At 45.0% G+C, this 19,847-nt stretch overlaps 1 non-coding gene across 1 annotated transcript; it reads right to left on the reverse strand.

The window, feature by feature from the left end:
- Nucleotides 1–507: 507 nt before the first annotated feature.
- On the reverse strand, nt 508–580 carry Trnat-ugu (transfer RNA threonine (anticodon UGU)). The gene has a single exon. It is a non-coding gene; the product is annotated as a tRNA-Thr (tRNA).
- Between the last annotated feature and the right edge of the window lie 19,267 nt (nt 581–19,847).

The following is a 19,847-nucleotide window of genomic DNA, read 5'->3' on the forward strand; positions in this document are numbered from 1 at the left end:
AACATGAACTACGAAATTTTGTTTTTTCTTGGTTTCCCCCACAGCTGGGACTGTTGTCCTTCCCCAATGTTGTCTTGATAGCTACGTTAGTGGGACGTTTAGTGTCAATCCCTCTTCATCCTATGTTCCGTAGTGTCTCGTTATCGACTAACGCTATTTCCAAATACACCAAACGGGGACGTCTAAAAACCTTCCTTGAGCACGGCCCTTCTCGTTGTCTAGGGTTCGTAGCCTACTGTTGTTTCAGTGTAGTGTAGTACCATTACAATTTCCACACAATAATCAGAACCTATCTTTGGCGTAGGTGGAGTACACATAGTAGCCCTCTTCCGTGGCGAGCTTGGTCAACAAATATATTAACAATAAGAATGTTCCACTTTTGTTAACTCAGTGAAGAGTAGCTTCTACTTTCTTTAGTTAATTTGTGACGTATCTTGTTTACCGTAGATAACGATAGCCTCTTTGAAATTGGAACGAATGAGAAATCGTCGTTCCATTTAAAATGTTTGCCCCCTGTGAGAATCGAACTCACGACCCCTGGTTTACAAGACCAGTGCTCTAGCCCCTGAGCTAAGGAGGCAGACAGAGCCCTGTCGACTTAGCTGTGGCAGAGATGCGCCGATAAGTTGGCGTAACCTTGGTCTATTATTATCTTGTATCGCTGCTTGTCCCCAGTAACGGCATCATCCTGCCTGCCTGCTTACGGCCTTTGTTCAGCACATTTCATTGTCTTGTCGGCGTGGCGTTGCTAATATCACGGAGTTGTACTTTCAGTTAGGAACGTATAAGTTTATCTTCTCCATTCCGATCGTTTTGAACGATGCAGCTGTGTTGTAATTAAAAAAAAAAGCCTCATCGCTTCGTCTTTAACGCTGCTGTGTGTGTGTATGTATGTATGTGTCTACTGTCGTCCATCACATTGTCCAGTATCTGAACCATCTTTCTTCTCGCCTCCTCTTCCCGTCCTAATATTCTTCTATGACTGTTTTTGTAAACCCATCCGTCCATCATAATATATGTCCTGTCCACTTTTTAAAATATTCAATAATTGCCTTTCCTTTCCCGCAGTTCTCAATACCTCCTCGTCTTTCACCTTATCCATCCCACTTATTTTTTTCACCCTCTGCTTCTTCCTCATCTCAAACCCTGCATCTTTGTTCCACCTTTCTTTCTTACTGCCGACGTTTGAGCACCATAGAGGAAGATACGCTATTCAGAATGCTGTAGACTATCTTTTCCTCATCTCTTTCTCCATATTGCTCCAAGAAGACTCCTTTTCGTATAAAATGCCTCTTTTCGCATTGCTGTCCCACTTTTTATTTTTATTCCTGACGCTTACAGTTTCATTTCCTATGCATTTAGAGCTCTGCACATGTTCTAAAGTTTCTCTCTTCGGGATTATGCTTACTATTTTATTTTCTCCTAGTGACAATAACTTTGTTTTCTTTGTATCGACTTTCATTTAATAGCTCTTAGCTTTAGCTCCGTTCGTTGCTAGTAAGACCATATCGTCTGCGAACTCCAACCATCATAATTTTCTCCCTCCAGTTCTCCTTACTCCCTTGCGATCTCCTAGTGACAATAACTTTGTTTTCTTTGTATCGACTTTCATTTAATAGCTCTTAGCTTTAGCTCCGTTCTTTGCTAGTAAGACCATATCGTCTGCGAACTCCAACTGCACAGTGCTCAGATGTAGTCTCTAAATACATATTGAAAAGGATAGGACACAGGTAACAGGCTTGTGTTACTCTTTTTTTTTTAATTTAGCTGAGCCGGTACGTCTCTATTTCGCTCTTACCTCTGCATTTTGATTAAAATATAATGAATTTGTAAGTCTCCGGCTTTTTCAATCCAGGCTCTTTTCACTCACTGTAGTTGTAAGCTTATGATAAGTCACAGTGTTAAATGCCTTTTTCAGGTTTATAAAGCACATGTATAAATCTCTTTCCTTCTCAGTATTTATTTACTTACCGTTTGGCAATACGTATACAAAGGTTACATGTCAACATTTAAGCACAGCTCTTGCAGTGTAAAATACCACAAGTAACAACAGCTGTACATGGATATCAAAGTCTTTTATGTATTTTACAACACCACTCGTCGCTGTGAGGAAATCTTCGAAAGGACCCTTGTAGGCACGTGTCGGACATGTCGATACAGCACGAGCAACTGTTTGTCGTTCTGCACCACAATCACATGATCGTGATGAAGGTTTGCCCCACTTGTAGAGAGTGCCTACACATTGTCCATGACCCATTCGCATGTGGTTCGAGGTTGTCCAAATTGCCCGAGGCTGGTCTAATCTAGGGGATTTCTTCTGGATGCAAGTCATTGTGGGGAGCAGTTTTGTTGCCAGCAAGGTTTCCATTCATCGATGATTTAATTCAGTTTTCATGAGACTCCTGGCTGTGATGAGAGTGGGATGTTTTGATCTTAGTCTTTTTCGCTCCTCAGGGAATACCTCTTCCATTATTGGAAGGTCGGTGTTGTTAGTAGTCTTTTGGTAGTCACATAGTAGCGCACTTTTCCCTTCTGATATCAGGAGATGGAATGTGGTTCCAGATAGGTGGCCAGTATGTGGGAGTAGATCGTATTGACCCACTAACAATGTGCATGGCCTCGTTAAGTTGTACGTCTATCTTTTTTATGTGTGGACTATTAAGCCAGACAGGCGCTCAGTACTTTGCTGCTGAATGTACCAAGCTGATGCCCGGAGAGCGTCTGCTGGCGATCTGCAGCAAGAGCTGCAAAGTTAATGGAGAATGTATTTTCTGGTTTTGAGCTTAATAGACGTCCGTGTAAGGTGCTCCTTAAAAGAAAGTCTCCTATCTAACGTGATCCAAAGGTATTTTGGATGCACATTATGATGCAATTTATCTCTTTCAAAACAGACATCGCCTGCCGTTGTGGCCGAGCGGTTCTAGGCGCTTCAGTCTGCAACTACGCGACCGCTATGGTCGCAGGTTCGAATCCTGCCTCGGGCATGGATGTGTGTGATGTCCTTAGGTTAGTTAGGTTTAAATAGTTCTATGGGACTGATGATCCCAGGTGTTAAGTCCCGTAGTGCTCAGAGCCATTTGAGCTATTTTGAAAATAGACATCGAGGGCTCTATGTGCAAGTCTATTGATGAAAACATAAAACTTCTGTTTTATTTGAGTTTGATTGTGACCTCCATTTACGGAAGTAGCGGCTTAAAATGTTTAGATCAGAAGTTAGGATTTCTTTAATTCTTTAAAACGTTTTATGTTGGGTAGCTATTGCCCAGTCGTCTACGTAGCCAAAGTTTTTGGACTGTGTTGGAGGGATATCATATACACTCCTGGAAATTGAAATAAGAACACCGTGAATTCATTGTCCCAGGAAGGGGAAACTTTATTGACACATTCCTGGGGTCAGATACATCACATGATCACACTGACAGAACCACAGGCACATAGACACAGGCAACAGAGCATGCACAATGTCGGCACTAGTACAGTGTATATCCACCTTTCGCAGCAATGCAGGCTGCTATTCTCCCATGGAGACGATCGTAGAGATGCTGGATGTAGTCCTGTGGAACGGCTTGCCATGCCATTTCCACCTGGCGCCTCAGTTGGACCAGCGTTCGTGCTGGACGTGCAGACCGCGTGAGACGACGCTTCATCCAGTCCCAAACATGCTCAATGGGGGACAGATCCGGAGATCTTGCTGGCCAGGGTAGTTGACTTACACCTTCTAGAGCACGTTGGGTGGCACGGGATACATGCGGACGTGCATTGTCCTGTTGGAACAGCAAGTTCCCTTGCCGGTCTAGGAATGGTAGAACGATGGGTTCGATGACGGTTTGGATGTACCGTGCACTATTCAGTGTCCCCTCGACGATCACCAGTGGTGTACGGCCAGTGTAGGAGATCGCTCCCCACACCATGATGCCGGGTGTTGGCCCTGTGTGCCTCGGTCGTATGCAGTCCTGATTGTGGCGCTCACCTGCACGGCGCCAAACACGCATACGACCATCATTGGCACCAAGGCAGAAGCGACTCTCATCGCTGAAGACGACACGTCTCCATTCGTCCCTCCATTCACGCCTGTCGCGACACCACTGGAGGCGGGCTGCACGATGTTGGGGCGTGAGCGGAAGACGGCCTAACGGTGTGCGGGACTGTAGCCCAGCTTCATGGAGACGGTTGCGAATGGTCCTCGTCGATACCCCAGGAGCAACAGTGTCCCTAATTTGCTGGGAAGTGGCGGTGCGGTCCCCTGCGGCACTGCGTAGGATCCTACGGTCTTGGCGTGCATCCGTGCGTCGCTGCGGTCCGGTCCCAGGTCGACGGGCACGTGCACCTTCCGCCGACCACTGGCGACAACATCGATGTACTGTGGAGACCTCACGCCCCACGTGTTGAGCAACTCGGCGGTACGTCCACCCGGCCTCCCGCATGCCCACTATACGCCCTCGCTCAAAGTCCGTCAACTGCACATACGGTTCACGTCCACGCTGTCGCGGCATGCTACCAGTGTTAAAGACTGCGATGGAGCTCCGTATGCCACGGCAAACTGGCTGACACTGACGGCGGCGGTGCACAAATGCTGCGCAGCTAGCGCCATTCGACGGCTAACACCGCGGTTCCTGGTGTGTCCGCTGTGCCGTGCGTGTGATCATTGCTTGTACAGCCCTCTCGCAGTGTCCGGAGCAAGTATGGTGGGTCTGACACACCGGTGTCAATGTGTTCTTTTTTCCATTTCCAGGAGTGTGTATTGATATCCCTCCACATATATATATATATAAGTTAAACAAGAGAGGAGGAAGGACAGATCCCTGTGGAATGCCATTATTCTATACATTTGGACAGCTAGTGTTTTTTTTCTGTATTTTTCAGTAAATGTCTTTCCAGTTAACATGCTGTCAACTAGCTTTGTTGTTCGTTTGCATGGGACAAGTTGCAATAATTTATAAAGCAGTCCATACCTTCAAACTGTGTCATATGCTGCGCTTAGATCAACGAAAGCAAGTGATCTTCTCTGCTCCATTTGGTATCCTGCTTTAATAGATATTGTCAACGATAATACTTGATCAACACAGCTCCTGGTCGGAATTCAGCTTATTGAATAGGAATGATCTGAAAGATTACTCGACTAATCCGACTGAATAGAATTATTTCAATGAACTTATAAACAGTGTTCAGTAGTGCGATTGGGCGATAGTTGTTAGGCTGGTGTGGTGCCTTGCCGGGCTTGAGTATTGATAAACAGTGTTCAGTAGTGCGATTGGGCGATAGTTCTTAGGCTGGTGTGGTGCCTTGCCGGGCTTGAGTATTGCTTTGATTTTTGATTGCTTCATTTTTTGTGGGACTGAATGAGATATCATAATGTCAGAGAATATATCTGCCAGTCATCTTCTTGCATACTTCCCACTATCCAGAAGAAATTCTGGGTGGATTCCGTCACTTCCAGGGGCCTTTTCGGGTTTTGGAATTTTAAGAGCAGCAGAAATGTCAGGTATACAGAAAGTTCTTGAGAAGTGAGAGTGTTCATTCGAGTTCTTTTTGAGTAACGAAAGCTTGTGTGTGATGTATCTTATATGAATTTTATCTTTTCGTGCTCTTGATGTGGTCTGTAAACGTGATGTGTCCTATTAGCTGATATATAAGTGCTGTTCAAACTTTGTTTCCATCGAACTTCATTAGTAATGACCATGCTTTTCTACTTGATGTTTAAAAATTAATTGACTCAACAGTCTCTGCCCACCTAATTCGTCTGGCTGTATTGAGGTATGAAGTAGGATATCTGCTATTTTAGGGTCCCTGCCTTTTTGAAATCTCATATTGTTTCTCAGTAGTCTCATTAAAAAAAAAAAAAAAAAACACCTAACTCCGTCCGAACAGGTCTTGGAGACCCAACGGCACCGAAAGGCCGCCGTGTCATCCTCAGATACAAGCGTCACTGGATGCGGATATGGAGGGGCGTGTGATCAGTACACCACTCTCCCGGTCGTATGTCAGTTTCCGAGACCGGGGCAGCTACTTCTAAATCAGTTAGCTCCTCAGTTTGCTCACAAGCACTGAGTGCACCCCGCTTGCCAACAGGCCGGATGGTCACCCATCTAAGTACTATCCCAGCCCGACAGCGCTTAACTTCGGTGATCCGACGGGAAGCGGTGTTACCACTGCGGCAAGGCCGTTGGCAGTTTCATTCCGGCTCGCCTTTTTTGCTGCACTTATCGTAGCCCATAGTTTTTTTTTTTTTGGGGGGGGGGGGGGGGGGGGAACCCAATCAAGACATCTGCCCAGATTTCTAGCAAATACATCCTACTTTGCTCTTCTGAAGTTCCATATAGGTCGTGGAATGTATGAAACGAATGGGATATTTGTTCCTGTTTCAATTAAGACTGAACGGTGTTGGCTGTGTGGGAAGTCTTGTAATGCAAACAGCCAACTTTGGAGAGGTAATTTATTTTCATTAGTTGTTACAAAGCATAGATCGGGATTATACTCCTGTCTCCAAGCTGCTGATACGAAAGTTCCTTTACCCTTTGCATCAAAAAAACAAATATAAGCTATTGTCTTGTGCCAAATTTACAACGCCCTCACCATTTCCATATTTCCTCATACTTCCACTGACAAGGGAACCTCCCCATGGCACCCCCTTCAGATTTAGTTATAAGTTGGCACAGTGGATAGGCCTTGAAAAACTGAACACAGATCAATCGAGAAAACAGGAAAGAGTTGTGTGGAACTATGAAAAAAATTAGTAAAATATACAAACTGAGTAGTCCATGCGCAGCATAGGCATCATCAAGGAGAATGTGAGCTTAGGACCGCCGTGGTCCCGTGGTTAGCGTGAGTAACTGCAAAACCAAAAGTCCTTGGTTCAAGTCATCCCTCGAGCGAAGAGTTTACGTACTTTATTTTTGCAAAGTTATGATCTGTCCGTTCGTTCATTGACGTCTCTCTTCACTGCAATAAGTTTAGTGTCTGTGTTTTGCGACCGCACCGCAAAACCGTGCGATTAGTAGACAAAAGGACGTGCCTCTCCAATGGGAACCGAAAAAATTTGATCACAAGGTCATAGGTCAACCGATTCTTCCACAGGAAAACACGTCTGATATATTCTATACGACACTGGTGACGGCATGTGCATCACATGACAGGGAAATGTCGACCCACCTAACTTGTACACTTAGCGAATGGGTAAAAAGATTCTTCTACCTTGCCCGATTTAGGTTTTCTTGTGGATGTGATATCACTCCCAAAAAAGTGACGAAAACATAAGAGTTTATCACATAAACTGAAAAAAAAATTAAACTTTTCGCTCGAGAGAAGACTTGCACCTAGGACCTCTCGTTCCGTAGCTGCTCTCGCTAATCACGGGACCACGGCGCTCCTTGACTGCGCTTCTCCTTTATGTTGCCTATCTTTGCATGGACTACTCAGTTTGTATATTTTACTAATTTTTTTCATAGTTCCACACAACTTCTTCCTGTTTTCTCGATTGATCTGTGTTCAGTTTTTCAAGGCCTATCCACTGCGCCAACTTATAACTAAATCTGAGAGGGGTGCGATGGGGAGGTTACCTTGTTAGTATGGTGGCTGTTAAAATTTCCGTGGCAAAATGCGGGATTTTGTGATACCGGGATGACATGAGGAGGGCAAGAGATAGCTGGGGGTTTGTATATATTAATTACTGTTATTTCTCCTATTTTTAGTGTAACTTCGTGAATGTCATTGAGATCAGATACAGAGCATAGATGCGCATTCTCGATTGACGATCGTATGGATATTGCCACTCCGTAAGCACGATGTTACGTTGCTCCTATTAATTCAAAGCCAAGAATTCATTTGCTCTTCATTTTCAGTAACCGTTTCCTGAACAACAACAACGTCAATGTTATATTTTGATAAAATCTTCTGTGAGACTTGGAATTCCTTGAGGGGCAATGAATGTTCGCATCCGTGACATACCGTAAGTCACACGCGTCCTCTGGGTGGTACTAAAGAACAGTCACTTCAAGGCAAATATCTAAAGTCAAGAAGCAGAGGCAGGCAGATAATCTCCTTCTCAATAAACTTCTCCCCAAGAGTTTTCTAGAGTCCTTCTGTAGAATATTCTGGCAGAAACAGTAAAAAGTTATCTCAAAGTATTCACAACAACTCTGAAACATTCATGGTGTGTATATGTAGAGTAAAGTAACAAATGAAAATTTGTGTGAATGCCGGGAATTGAACCTGGGCCTCCAGTTTGCTAGGCAAATGCACTGACCACCACACCACATTGGCACTCCAGCATTTCATAACTGTGCGGAGTACCTGGTGTGCATCGACTCCTGAAGCCAAACTCTCGTTCATATCGTAGCCCAGTTGGTATTCCCCTCTAAATCGAAAAGCATTGCAGGGGCTCTGCAGTTGTTGCAGTAGCACCTCAGCATCGAATGAAATGGAGGATCCTGCTTGAAACCCAGGCATAGGTGTTTTAATCAAACGAAACTCTATGAATCCAGAGAACGTTTCAATTCTGAAACATCTATGAGGTATACGAGGTACGACAATAAAGTAATGAGACTGATTTTCTTTGCAAGATGTGGCAACCCTGCAGGCTTGCGTAGGCACATTATCTTTGACTTTGGTCTATGAGCTGTTTCTAGTCCAAGTGAAACATCGATGCAACTGCTCAGTCGTAAGTTGTACTGTAATAAGTTAACGCTTGTTTGTGTGTCTTGTCACGGAAAGGGAACCACATAATATTGCGCAATGGTATGCTATTTCTTTTTTAGTTAAATTGGGTGAAAATGCGACAGTAACTTACGGTAAGCTTCAGAAGGCTTTTGGAGAGGAGGTTATGTCAAGAGCTGAAGTTTTTCGTTGGCATAAAATGTTTAGTGAAGCCAGAACGCGGATGTCAACTTGGCCAGGATGCTTGAACTCGTACGATCTGATCGAAGATTATCCGTGAAAATGACTGCAGAAGAACTGGACATCAATCGAGAAACGGTTCTTCTTATAATAACTGAAGATCTTGGTATGAGAAAGATTTGTGGAAAAATGGCCCCAAAAAATCTCACACGACAACAGCGAGAAACATGGGAAAATGTGGCAGCCGATCTGTTAGAGCAAACGGAAATCGATCCAGAATTGTTGAGCCGTGTTATCACTGGTAATGAAAGTTGTTTTTTCAGTACGTTCCAGAGACAAACCGCCGAAGTTCGCAATGGTGCTCAAAGGGATTACCCAGACCAAAAAAAGCTCGCTTGTCAAAGTCAAAAGTGAAATGCATGCTTCTGTTCTTCTTTGATTCCAAGAGAATTGTTCATAAAGAGTGGGTGCCTCCTGGGCAAACCGTTAACCAACATTACTACAAAGAAATTTTAGAAAGACTTCGTAAAAGAGTTCTTTGTGTCCGTGCCAACATTGCTGATAATTGGATTCTGCATCACGATAATGCACCATCCCATTCTGCTTTGTCAGTACAGCAAGTTTTAATCTCAAAACAAATTTCAGTCCTACCACAGCCACCTTATTCATCAGATATAGCTCCGTGCGACTTTCTTCTATTTCCAAGAGTCAAAACGACGGTCATGGGACACCATTTTCAAACAACACAAGATTTCCAAAAAGCTGTGACCAGGGTCTCGGAGGATATTACAGAAGACGAGTTCCAGAAATGGTACTATCAATGGCAGAAGCACTGGAAAAAGTATGTGCAATCAGAAGGGAACTACTTTGAAGGAGACAACACTAAACTTGACTAAAACGGTAAGCAACATTTTTTTCACATCAGTCTCGTTACTTTATTGTCGCACTTCGTATATATGGACTGAAGCGACAAATGAAAATTTATGCCAAGGCCAGGATTGACGAGGGAGACATGCCAGTTGTGCGAAGTCACTGTGCCAGATTAGCACATCTGCCTAGTGAGCAGGAGGCTCGGGTTCGAGTCCCGGCCTTGGGGCAATTTCATTCACTACTTCAGTCTACACATACACAATGAACATTAACAAAACCGACAGTCTTATGAACATGTGTCCAGAATTGCATCATTGCCACGGTAGATGGTGCTGAACGGCCAAGCAGTTGGAAACAGTCGAGAGGCTGCATCGCTATACCAAAAAAGTACTCTCACAGACAGCAGTCACATCAGACAACATGTGAAGTCCTTTTTGGTCGTTTGTGTGATCATCGACCCTTTCAGACAGACGAACATGCAAGGCTCTGAGCACTATTGGACTTAACATCTAAGGTCATCAGTCCCCTAGAACTTAGAACTACTTAAACCTAACTAACCTAAGGACATCACACACATCCATGTCCGAGGCAGGATTCGAACCTGCGACCGTAGCGGTCGCGCGGTTCCAGACCGAACATGCAAGGAGGCAGCAGGCTGTGCGCACACCAGATCTGGAGGACCGGGTTCTACATGACACTGAGACGAACCCGAGTACAAGCTCGAGGCAAGTGGCCCGCCAACGTGGTGTAAGTGAGAGTACGATTATGTGTGCCCTGAATGATGACCACCACTATCCCAGTCACCTGCAGCGAGTGCAAGGAATATCAGCAGCGGATTTCCCTCTACAGGAAGGATTCTGTCGACAGTTTTTGCACGCTACCCTCACAATTATACGATTTTTGTCATCAGTCCTCCTTGCCTCCCAAGCAACCTTTACCAAAACTGGCATCATCAGTCTGCATAACCATTATCTGTAGGCTACAGACAATCCTCGGGGAATGTCTGATGTAATGGTACTTTGACTTCCGCGCCTCCGCCAATACAAAGATATAATTTACGATCGCGCACGCAGAAGAGCTCTGCGCCAGCGACCGATTTTTAGAAATAATTATGTTCTTTTTTTTTACTTTTTGCGTAGGTTTTTGTTTTTTAACAACTAATTGATTAAAGACTCTCTCTCTTGTCTTCATACGAAAGACGTGTATTTTTCGGCGATGTGTTGAATGTGCTTTTGGGTGGAAATTAAAATTACATTACAAAGCGAGGTTGTTTCAATAGTGATTCGAGGTGGTTATCGCCAAATTTGTAAATTGATCATGACAGTGACAACTTGAAGAAGTTTTCAACAGACGGAGAAAAGTGAAAGACAGGTCGTCCTACAAGAGAAATTAGGAGGACAGCCATGAAGACTATATTGTAATTAATACTGCGTATCTAACAAGATTATAAGGTAAATTTCAATTAGTTTTCTGATGCTATTTCCGACAGTCGCTTTTTGTAGTGTTGCCGACCCGGTCTGCCATGCACGGTCAAATTACAGCATGATCTCAATCAATAATAAGTCCGCCTTATCCGTAACTGAAACCACCAAAATTCAAGATATCAATCAGATTTTCTATTTTATATTTTTCACGGTATTTTCCCAAGACAAAGGTAACACTACACTGAGACGGCTCATCAGCATCGGTTCAGCATCATGTGTGGGCAGGAATTTTTGGAGACCACATACTTGGACCTGTTATTATTCCACAAAGCCTTAACGGAGGAATGTACCTGGACTTTGTGCGGAATATTGTGCCTGGGCTGCTTGAAAAGGTGCCTTTGACTATACGACAGGTTATGTGCTTTCTGCATGACGGAGCGCCACCCCACTTTCGCTTTACAGTTCGCCGACACCTCAACAGCATCTTTCGTGGATGTTAGATAGGACACGGAGGCCCTGTAGCGTGGTCTGCTAGATCATCGGACTTAAATCCCTGGATTTTTACCTCTAGGGGCATCTGAGAAGCGTTGTTTATGCTGGACCATTTCCTGGTGTGCGGACCCTTCAACAGCGTGTCCACGACGCCTTTGACGCTGTTCCGAGAGAGATCAAAACTTGCGAACGAGTCCGACAGTTCATGATGCGAAGTGTGAACACGTGCATTGCATCCCATGTTCACACTGACGTGGATGCGACGCAGCTCGGTCCTGTGCTGCGGAATGATTTCTTGTCGTTGCACGCACACTACCCATTTCCGGACAAGTGTTCATAGAGCCTTTTTTTCCTCCATTTACAGTCACGAATCCGTCCCTGCAGTTTATCGGTTTCATTAATATTCACCCTGTATACATCGTAGATATCTGAGACCTCAAAAGATCTCTGGAATCATGTAGTTTCATTCTGAAACATTCATCCGTCCACGTCGTAACTGTCATTACGTTGCGCGACGTACACTCGCGGCCGCGGTCTGAATCGAGGCATTCCTGCCGATGTGCAGCACGCGAGACAAATGGCGTGACGTAGTACTCCGCGGGATTACCTGAATACATTTATTGGCAACCCCGTATAATTGCCTGCACTGATACCTTACCAGATCGATATAAGCAAGGTCCGCCAACCTCGTTTTAACCAGTGAGACTTCACAACTAAAAATTCAGTAATGAATGTACACTACTGGCCATTAAAATTGCTACACCAAGAAGAAATGCAGATGATAAACGGGTATTCATTGGACAAATATATTATACTAGAACTGACATGTGATTACATTTTTACGCAATTTGGGTGCGTAGATCCTGAGAAATCAGTACCCAGAACAACCACCTCTGGCCGTAATAACGGCCTTGATACGCCTGGGCATTGAGTCAGAGCTTGGATCACGTGTACAGGTACAGCTGCCCATGCAGCTTCAACACGATACCACAGTTCATCAAGAGTAGTGACTGGCGTATTGTGACGAGCCAGTTGCTCGGCCACCAATGACCAGACGTTTTCAATGGCTGAGAGATCTGGAAAATGTGCTGGCCAGGGCAGCAGTCGAACATTTTCTGTATCCAGAAAGGCCCGTACAGGACCTGCAACATGCGGTCGTGGATTATCCTGCTGAAATGTAGAGTTTCGCAGGGATCGAATGAAGGGTAGAGCCACGGGTCGTATCACATCTCAAACGTAACGTCCACTGTTCAATGTGCCGGCAATGCGAACAAGAGGTGACCGAAACGTGTAATCAATGGCATCCCATACCATCACGCCGGGTGATACGCCAGTATGCCGATGATGAATACACGCTTCCAATGTGTGTTCACCGGGGTGTCGCCAAACGCGGATGCGACCATCATGATGCTGTAAACAGAACCTGGATTCATCCGAAAAATTGACGTTTTGCCACTCGTGCACCCAGATTCGTCGTTGATGCAGCGTCAAGGGTAACCGCAGCCATGGTCTCCGAGCTGATAGTCCATGCTGCTGCAAACGTCGTCGAACTGTTCGTGCAGATGGTTGTTGTCTTGCAAACGTCCCCATCTGTTGACTCAGGGATCGAGATGTGGCTGCACGACCCGTTACAGCCATGCGGATAAGATGCCTGTCATCTCGACTGCTAGTGATACGAGGCCGTTGGGATCCAGCACGACGTTCCGTATTACCCTCCTGAACCCACCAATTCCATTTTCTGCTAACAGTCATTGGATCTCGACCAACGCGAGCAGCAATGTCGCCATACGATAAACAGCAAGCGCGATCGGCTACAATCCGAACTTTATCGAAGTCGGAAACGTGATGGTACGCATTTCTCCTCCTTACACGAGGCATCACAACAACGTTTCACCAGGCAACGCCGGTCATCTGCTGTTTGTGTGTGAGAAATCGGTTGGAAACTTTCCTCATGTCAGCAGGGTATAGGTGTCGCCACCGGCGTCAATTTTGTGTGAATGCTGTGAAAAACTACTTATCTGCATATCTGAGCATCTTCTTCCTGTCGGTAAAATTCCCGTCTGTAGCACGTTACCTTAGTGGTGTAGCAATTTTAATGACCAGTAGTGTAACAACCTCCAGGTAAGATTGCGCGATTCGACCACTGGACTGGAATATGGTCATCGCGAACAGTTCCATAAACCACCTTCAACTGGTAATTTGCAGTTGCCGCTGACAATCACACTAACAAAGAAAGGAACACAGTTAAAAGGCAATGAGGAAACAAGTAATATAAAACACCACTTTCAAACTTGGATGGAAAGAAATGAAGGTTATTGGTATGAAATAACCTTAGGCAAGTTTGTCACTTTTCTCTAACACTACCTCTAGCTAGCTGATAGCTCGCCGCTCAGCCGTGTGGCTGATCTGATCTTTATCGATCAAATCCACACTCACTAATCCGCCTCGCTCGCCGAGAAATATAGAAAAGTACTGAGTAGAATTCCACGCACTCACCAGGGGACGCACTTAAGATTCTCTCAGTCTTCCGCATTTCACTAAGTCACTTGTTTGACCTACTCCCGACTTCTGGGATACACAATAAAGACACCACTTCCATCCCAAAGGGCACACAACTGCTGCTCTCATTCGGGATGCTGGTCAAGCGCCCGTCATCGCGAGCCTCCCATCGCTCCACAAAACTATCTAACATATAGGCCCTGCACCCGCACACCATCAGGAGCAGAACGTGGGCATTCTCACTGACCATTCTGTGCCGGCTGGAGTGGCCGAGCGGTTCTAGGCGCTACAGTCTGGAACCGCGCGACCGCTACGGTCGCAGGTTCGAATCCTGCCTCGGGCATGGATGTGTGTGATGTCCTCAGGTTAGTTAGGTTTAAATAGTTCTAAGTTCTAGGGGACTGATGACCTAAGATGTTAAGTCCCATAGTGCTCAGAGCCATTTGAACCTTTTTTTGCTTCCTGGCTGAGCACTGAGAAGCTCTTTTGCAACAGCTGTCACGGCGAAATACACGCCCTGGGTATCCACTTAGTCAGCTTCGAACACCATTACCTAAAGAGGTGCTCTAACCTAGGGATAGGATAAAAGCGCTCGATTAAAAAATGGCTCAACTGGCTCTGAGCACTATGGGACTTAACATCTGAGGTCATCAGTCCCCTAGAACTTAGAACTACTTAAACCTAACTAACCTAAGGACAGCACACACATCCATGCCCGAGGCAGGAGGCAGGATTCGAATCTGCGACCGTAGCGGTCGCGCGGTGCCAGACTTAACGCCTAGAACCGTCTCGGCCACTCGGCCGCTCGATTAAAACCCATACCGGTATTTAGTCCCGATTAACCGGTATTTTTCGTTATTTTTTTGGTCTTGGTTAGAATGGGTAGTTTTTTATTTTTTAATAATAACTGAGAAAAGAACCGAAATATCAATTAGCCATAGCAGCATTGCTAAAATTTTTTCGTTTTTAAATGAACTATTTGTTAAAAAAATGAGTAATTTTTATTCGTAAAATATTCATTGGTTTGAAATATTGCGCTGTTGTAGAAAATGGAAAAAGCGAAATATCAATTAGCCATAGCAGCATTGCAAAAATTTTTTCGTTTTTAAATGAACTATTTTTTTAAAAAAATGAGTAATTTTTATTTGTAAAATATTCATTGGTTTGAAATATTGCGCTGTTGTAGAAAATGGAAAAAGCGATTAGTGCTATTATAATAGCAATGCCGACATTAACGAGCTACAAACACATGGCTTAAGAACTGATAAGCATAGCTGGGACAATAATGTTCCAGTTTCCACGTCTCGTGGCGTAAGGTATGCGTTTACGTGCACTGTGCAAGAGTTCGCCCCCACCTGATCTATACGTTAGTTTCTCGCTTTCGCCGCCGGATATCCATTGTATTGCAGAAAGGTACCGACATTAGTCTAGGAATAGTTTTACGAAGGGACGTAGCAATGAAGTACAATGCTTCACTTGCTTTAAAAGGTTGAAGATTCATATGCTATTGCAATTAAATAATAAAGTAGAAAGGAAATATTGATAACAGTTCATTCATAGTACCTACACAATAAAAATACACTCCTGGAAATTGAAATAAGAACACCGTGAATTCATTGTCCCAGGAAGGGGAAACTTTATTGACACATTCCTGGAGTCAGATACATCACATGATCACACTGACAGATCCACAGGCACATACACACAGGCAACAGAGCATGCACAATGTCGGCACTAGTACAGTGTATATCCACCTTTCGCAGCAATGCAGGCTGCTATTCTCCCATGGAGACGATCGTAGAGATGCTGGATGTAGTCCTGTGGAACGGCTTGCCATGCCATTTCCACCTGGCGCCTCAGTTGGACCAGCGTTCGTGCTGGACGTGCAGACCGCGTGAGACGACGCTTCATCCAGTCCCAAACATGCTCAATGGGGGACAGATCCGGAGATCTTGCTGGCCAGGGTAGTTGACTTACACCTTCTAGAGCACGTTGGGTGGCACGGGATACATGCGGACGTGCATTGTCCTGTTGGAACAGCAAGTTCCCTTGCCGGTCTAGGAATGGTAGAACGATGGGTTCGATGACGGTTTGGATGTACCGTGCACTATTCAGTGTCCCCTCGACGATCACCATTGGTGTACGGCCAGTGTAGGAGATCGCTCCCCACACCATGATGCCGGGTGTTGGCCCTGTGTGCCTCGGTCGTATGCAGTCCTGATTGTGGCGCTCACCTGCACGGCGCCAAACACGCATACGACCATCATTGGCACCAAGGCAGAAGCGACTCTCATCGCTGAAGACGACACGTCTCCATTCGTCCCTCCATTCACGCCTGTCGCGACACCACTGGAGGTGGGCTGCACGATGTTGGGGCGTGAGCGGAAGACGGCCTAACGGTGTGCGGGACCGTAGCCCAGCTTCATGGAGACGGTTGCGAATGGTCCTCGCCGATACCCCAGGAGCAACAGTGTCCCTAATTTGCTGGGAAGTGGCGGTGCGGTCCCCTACGGCACTGCGTAGGATCCTACGGTCTTGGCTTGCATCCGTGCGTCGCTGCGGTCCGGTCCCAGGTCGACGGGCACGTGCACCTTCCGCCGACCACTGGCGACAACATCGATGTACTGTGGAGACCTCACGCCCCACGTGTTGAGCAATTCGGCGGTACGTCCACCCGGCCTCCCGCATGCCCACTATACGCCCTCGCTCAAAGTCCGTCAACTGCACATACGGTTCACGTCCATGCTGTCGTGGCATGCTACCAGTGTTAAAGACTGCGATGGAGCTCCGTATGCCACGGCAAACTGGCTGACACTGACGGCGGCGGTGCACAAATGCTGCGCAGCTAGCGCCATTCGACGGCCAACACCGCGGTTCCTGGTGTGTCCGCTGTGCCGTGCGTGTGATCATTGCTTGTACAGCCCTCTCGCAGTGTCCGGAGCAAATATGGTGGGTCTGACACACCGGTGTCAATGTGTTCTTTTTTCCATTTCCAGGAGTGTAGTAGCTGATCTGTTGCCCGTGTCTACATAATATGTCTTTATCTGCTTGTAGCCCTTGAAAACGGACAAATTAAAACGAAAAACAGACTATGTCAACTTCTGTTGTCACTCTGTACTGCTGACTATTCCTAATGCCCAAATACTGGTATGATACCTGATTACAACGTAATTTTTGAGTAGAGTTTCAAAAAATTATAAATAGTAGGCGAATATTGGTGATTTTTTGTAGTATTCAACCACTTACCGCTGTTCGAGAAGAGTAGCGAACGCTGGACGGACAAAGTTTTTTTGCTTGTCTGTTTGATTTAATATTTTGATTCTATGTATCTTGAAACAGAGAGTCAAAATTTTTTTAGTCTTTGTTCGATTTCTACGTTTATTACAGGAAATAACAGGAACAAAAAAACCGAAAATCAGTTATTTCAGAAACCGGTTATCTTGAGCGGTTTTAACGATAAGGCTAGACCGACATAACCGAAAACCGGTTGTTTCAGCGATAACCGCAATCCCTGCTCTGACCCGGCGATACACAGTTGGGAGTGAAAATACTTTCCAGACCTACGTGGTGACTCAAAAGTCGCGGGACATAGGACAACTCCGTTGATTATGCAGATATAAAAAAAACGATAGAGAGCAAAATCGTTGGACGTACGTTTTAAATTATGCCCTTCATGTTGAATTTGTATTTTTTCATTGTTTTTCCAGTAATCAACAACAAAATTGTTGGAAATTACGTCTTAAATCATGACCTTAATGTTGAATTTTCTTTTTTTTCAGTAAACAACAATAATGTCCCCATACACAATTCAGGAAAGAGCAGAAACAGTTCTTTATCCAAACTACAGGCATGAATCTACGCGAAATTGCGGAGGAATATCACAGACGTCATATAGATCAACCACCCCTCTCACCTCGCAACCACTGGTCGTTTAGCGGAGCGGTTCAAAGTAACAGGCAGCACCTCTGACAAACGTCGGTCTAGGCTTCCACGTAAAGCAACAGATCATGCAACCTCAAGCTAGCGTAGTAGCTAAGCTGACAATCAGTTCAGCATGGTCAACGAAAAATGGGCCAAAAATCTAGCTTCAGTGAAACATCCGTGTTATCATATTATCCAGAACTCATTTCCATTCATATAGTGTGCATTTTGTCCAGTAACTTCACGGAGATGACACAAATAGATAGGTGCAGTTCTGTGAGTGTTTTACAGAAGACGAACGCACTAGCTACACCTTGAAGCTGGTATTCTATTCAGCGACGAGGCCATCTGAACGGAACGGTGAATAGATACAACACCGTTTGTCGGGCAACTGAGAAACCATACACTGCTGTCAATGCTCATTATTAGAGTGACCAAAGGTTAAATATGCGATGTGGCATACGGGGGGATTTTCTCATCGGTTCCGTATTTCTTAACGACAAGCTCACTGCTGAACTGTAGAGAGAGCCATTATGTAATGAAATCCAGATTCCTGCTATAGTACTTCAGTGTCTTCATTAGGATGTATCGATTTCGGCTACATCGCCGACTTCAGACCATATCTGAAAGTTACGTAATATTTTTTTAATTTTATTATAATTTTGTTTATCGCATTTTCAGATACAAAAATTCTGTACTCACGCCCACATATCATCAGTAGTCACTATCACTCTGTATTTTATTACGATTTGGTGTAGATTTAGAACTCATATACTTCAAGGTGTTTCGTGGTTGTTAATCGCCCTTTCTCATACTTTTTATGGTCTAACATTTTTTCGTCAGATTTTACAGATTTGAGGCTGTGACAACTGGTTACAGTTGCTGCAGTGTATTGATGTTATCATTTTGGGCTGTGTGTGTGTGTGTGTGTGTGTGTGTGTGTGTCTAAGATCTTGTTCAAATGTCTCTGAGCACTATGGGACTTAACATCTGAGGTCATCAGTCCCCTAGAACTTAGAACTACTTAAACCTAACTAACCTAAGGACATCACACACATCCATGCCCGAGGCAGGATTCGAACCTGCGACCGTAGCGGCCGCGCGGTTCCAGACTGAAGCGCCTAGCACCGCATGGCCACACCGGCCGGCTAAGATCTTGTAATCGATATGTCTGTGGGCAGGTGTTTGCACAGACGTACATTACTGACCTGGCAAAGGCACATCTTTACTGAAGCCTGACGTTTGGTGAGGTAAGATGGCGGCGCACAGTGGGCCAGAATCTTGAAAACGTGGCCAAAAAGGAAAAGAAAGTTTAAAGATGGGGATTTTGGACTATCAGGTTGGCAGCAGCAATGCTGGGACAACTGAATGCCGGCTGTGCGAACGACCAGATGTTCATTTGGTCGGTAATATCTCAGGTCAAATGCGGCAGTTCATTGTTAGCGTGCGCGCAGGTGGCCAGGCTACAAAAACAGTTGTGTTGTTGAAGGAAGTTATTTATGTTTTGTGCAAGTGAAACCAATACTTTCAATATGAAATGTATTCCAGGAGGTATGTACTAGTGAAAAAACACTTATATCATTGTTAAATCATCAATTATGCACGTTTACTTTTCAATTAACGCACTACAGGGAAATGAATGACAAAATTGTAAAATGCGCTTAAAAAATAGAGATAAGTTACGAGTTCCACGACATTCCGCTTTCTTTTGCGCTGTGTACGCACGTATATATTATTACCTTTGTAAATTAAGCTTCAAATCCTGTGACTAGTTGCGACTCTGGCTTTGAGCCACGTTTTAAGCGACAC

The sequence above is a fragment of the Schistocerca cancellata genome, chromosome 2 (genome assembly GCF_023864275.1).
Source record: "Schistocerca cancellata isolate TAMUIC-IGC-003103 chromosome 2, iqSchCanc2.1, whole genome shotgun sequence".
NCBI classification, from domain to species: domain Eukaryota; kingdom Metazoa; phylum Arthropoda; class Insecta; order Orthoptera; family Acrididae; genus Schistocerca; species Schistocerca cancellata.